A 4,269-nucleotide genomic window follows, 5' to 3' on the forward strand; every position below is an offset into this window, starting at 1 on the left:
TTGTAGCTTTGGAGGGAAGACACGGAAAAGGCTGCGGGCAGTCCTGTGTGTATTTCTTTTTATCAGTGAATTGCCGCCTCCCTCGTGTGCTAATAGAAAGAGTCCAAAGGTTCTGCCCCTGTATCAGAGCACCTCCAAGGCCCATCCAGGCCTGCAGGATGGGAATGCCCTTGTTCTGGGCACAGTGTTCTTTCATAGAAACTGGCAGTGTGCTCTGGCAGTGCCTTGGCTTGGTTAGTAAATATTTACAGGTGCCCCACTCTAATTTTAGGAAGGTCAAGTTTGCAAGGTGCCTTGGCAGGCAGGACTTCTGTTAGTCTTTATCAGCTTGGAAAAGCAAACTATAATTAAGCACAGTGTTTGGAGAGTTTCACTGCAATCTCTGGAGTCTACAACTAGCCTTAAACTTTCAAAATTTAACTTATGGCCACTGTCCCTTTTTTTTGATATTCATCGAGTTCCTCTTTAAAGACGATATCGAATGATAGAGGAAGGAAGAGCCATTGTAGGAAAGGAAGGAAAAGGAAGGAAAAAGGCTTCAGAACACCTCTCTCCCAACAGGCCAGGGGTGATTTTGTGATCACTTAATGAATGGGAACACGAAGCCAATCCTGTACTTTTGCATCCTTTGAGTATAAAATGAGGATAAATAAAATGGTGCTCCCTGTAGAAAAGAGTTCACCCAGTAAGTTCCCCAACTTTCAAGGAGCTTTTGTTTTATTAGATGCTGTTAGTTTCATGTTAGTCACAGGGAAAAAAAAAATGCCCACATGCACACGCACGACTAAATGTAGTCAGTTTGCTCAGCTGGTGCTGAAGTCACTACTGCCCACTAGGAGTGAGTTACTGTAATAATCCCCCTTTTATTAATCATAGGCTGGAGGAAGCAGAAAGTGGGTGACATCATTAGGCAAAGGGCCGGCTAACTCATGTTCCAATTTACTCAGCTTTATTATAACATCTCTCAAGTGTCATGTGAAAGCGATTACCATTTCACACGTTCCTCCTCTGAGCTATCATCCCTAACCTTCAAATCCAAACTCCCATAGAAAAGCTAAGCTCTCAGATGGAGGCACAGAGAGGCCAGATCTCACCCAGGGTACTTGTCCCAAGGAGGAAGGTCCTGCTCAAAACACCTCTTCCTGGTCTTAAGATGCAGATGAGGGTGGTCTCTAGAACCACAGCATCCCAATAACTCTTGGCTTATTCCAGCCTCTGACAGCAGAGGACAGCTCATCCTGAAGAGGACCAGAAGGATCTGGGTGGATGCAGCTCCCCATGGCCTCATGGTAACCAAGGGCATAGGCTCTGCGCCCCAAGGATCTGAAATGTGAAAAGCACCATTGGAAGCTGTGCTCAAAGGTGGTGGTTAAGTGTGTGGGCCCTGCAGCTAGACAGACTGGGTTCAAATTCAGCCTCCGACACTTTCGAGCCGCGGGATGCTAGACCAGTTACCTCTCGCTAGCTCAGTTCTCAATGAACGCTGGTAGTACTAGTATCTCCTTCATAGGATTCTTGTGAGGAATCAGTGAGTTAATGCCTGCAAGGCATGGAGAACGTGCCCGGCAGAGAGTAAGTGCTACTAAGTAGTGTTACTTCTCCTTTCTCTAAGAGGCTTTGCTGACTGAACTGACCTTTCTGGATCCTGCCGTGTAGACCACTGGAAAAATGGGCACATGTGCTATGAGAAGGCAGTGGGTAGACTGGTCCAGGTGAGCCCCGACTGCACGTTTGGGCCATATCACTGGCTTGACGATTACTAGTCAGTCCGCCTCTCTGTGGCCCGGTTTCCCCACGTCTTATTTGTCTGATAAGGAACTTCTGACAACTGAAAAAGACACGTGACTAAAGTCAAAAGGAGACATTGGTTTGAAGATGCTCAAGACCTCAGGCTCAAGATACTGTGGTTTCTTTAAAACGTTTTGAACAGACAAACTTGTCAAGCTGGGAAGTGGTGCCCGCTGTCTCTGCGTAAGTTAAAAAGGAGCATCTCCATGATGTGTATGCATCAGAAAAAAAAAGTTTTTATCAGGGCCGCGTTATACTTCATCCTCTTAAACTTGGGCCCTTGCAGAAGCATTTTATAAATGTCTCCACTCCTCCCTCTACTTGCAGTCCCATCCTGAGGGTTTTTTGTTTTGTTTTGTTTTGTTTTTGCGGTAGGCAGGCCTCTCACTGTTGTGGCCTCTCCCGTTGTGGAGCACAGGCTCCGGACGCGCAGGCTCAGTGGCCATGGCTCACGGGCCCAGCCGCTCCACGCAGCATGTGGGATCCTCCCGGACTGGGGCACGAACCCGTGTCCCCTGCATCGGCAGGCGGGCTCTCAACCACTGCGCCACCAGGGAAGCCCAATGAGGGTATTTTAAGGAGTCAAAATAAAGCTGACTTAGGCGTGTGTGACAGGCAGAATGATAGACCAAAAGAGAAGGCTGGGGCTCTGTAATATTTAGATAGTGATGAAACTGACTCGATGAAGCGGAGTGCAGTAAGTACACTTTATTACTTGGGTAGTTTATTACTTGGGTTCACCTTTGCTCAGTGTTGAATTATAAGCACTCTAATAGGTGAGAGGTTTGGCTCCCAAAGACCATCAGCTGTTGCAGGAAGGAACTGCCAGACCACATTCCATAGGTAAAATAGTCATACATTACACAGCAACTTTAGGATCTCCAAATTGGAAGCTTCCTTTCGACAGCAAAGAATGCCAGGATATCTGCTGCCCCCTAACTGATACCATGAAGAATAGCAGGTCCTTTTCAAGAAGGAAAGGAGGGGTCAGGTACTGAGTTAAGTCTATTAGGTTGCAGGTGTGAATGTGGCCACTTCCACGGATCTGTTTGTGGCCGGGAAGGCAAAGCCATGGAATAGAGTCATGCTTTGCTTCCATCTTCTCCTAGTGAGGAGGGGCTCCTGATTTCTAGCAGCTGCCACGGTGGAACTAGGGCAAAGGGGTGACAAGCACAAGTCATCAACACTGGGTCTTGTTTGTAACAAACCAGGGGGCATTCAAATCAACATCTCCTTCTTCTATACAAATTTCTGGGAGACCCAGAAAAGGAATGTGACCTCCAGGGAAAGTGAGACTCCTCAAGTTAGAATCTGGAGCATCCCTGACCTACCAGGTGATGCAGCTGTTGTGCAAGTGGGAAGAGGCTGAGGCGCCCTCTTCTGGTGCATCAGGACAGAAAGAAAGCTCATGAAGGTACCAATAAGGGGAACCCAATACCAAAATTGGTGCTTTTTGAATAGCATTGGTCCTGATTTTAAAAGTAACACAGATGCTTTGCATAAAATGTGGAAAAGATAGATGAATATAAGAGATGTAAATCACATATAATCATCCCTACCAGAAATAACCATTATTAAAATGTTGCTATACATACATACATACCTATATATCTATATCTATATGATTACACATACTCATGTATATGTTTATATATGTATATATCATATATACATATATAAACACAAGAGTATGCACATGAATATGTGTAAGATAAAATTGAGATCAGATTGTAAATATATATTGTAAATATAATTTTGCACAATGATGTTTTTCATTTGTTATTTTCAATGGTCCAATTAGTCCTTGAAAAATATTAATGACTGCAGAATAATCTAGCACAGAGATGTGTCTTTATTTTTAAACCAGTCTACTATTATTGTTCATTGAAGTCATTTACAAAATTTTGCAATTATAAATAGTATTACAGACATATTTTTACATTTTTGAATGCGTCTCTGATTATTTCCTTCGGATAAATTCCTAGAAGTTCAGTTATTGGATCTAAGAGTACAGATGTATTTCAGATCGTCATATATATTGCCAAATTTCTCCCCTGAAGGGTTTTACTTATTTACAACCAGTAGTGTAAGGGCATAGCTCTTGCCCCATGATCTAGCCTGGAGGTTATTGTAGTCTTTTCCCCCAGCCCAGATATGGTATATGGTTTGTTTTAACTTGAATTTTTTAAATTATTAGTTAAAATAAAACATTTTATTGTCTATTCTCACAATTTTCTTTCGAGTAAGTAGCTGTTCATGTCCTTTGCCTATTGTTTATATTTTTTATCTATAAGAACTCATATATCAATAGTTTTATATTTTAAATAAAATCAATTGTATTAAATTTATATATATGTATGTATTTAAAATACTTTTAGTATTAATAAGAACTCAATATTAAGGACCCTAACCCATTGTCTTAAACCCATTGTTTTAATTTTTCCCTGTTTGTTCTTTGCTGTTTAATTTTTTTTTTTTTTT

This window comes from Mesoplodon bidens (genome assembly GCF_964165515.1).
Source record: "Mesoplodon bidens genome assembly, chromosome: 9".
In the NCBI taxonomy this organism is placed as follows: domain Eukaryota; kingdom Metazoa; phylum Chordata; class Mammalia; order Artiodactyla; family Ziphiidae; genus Mesoplodon; species Mesoplodon bidens.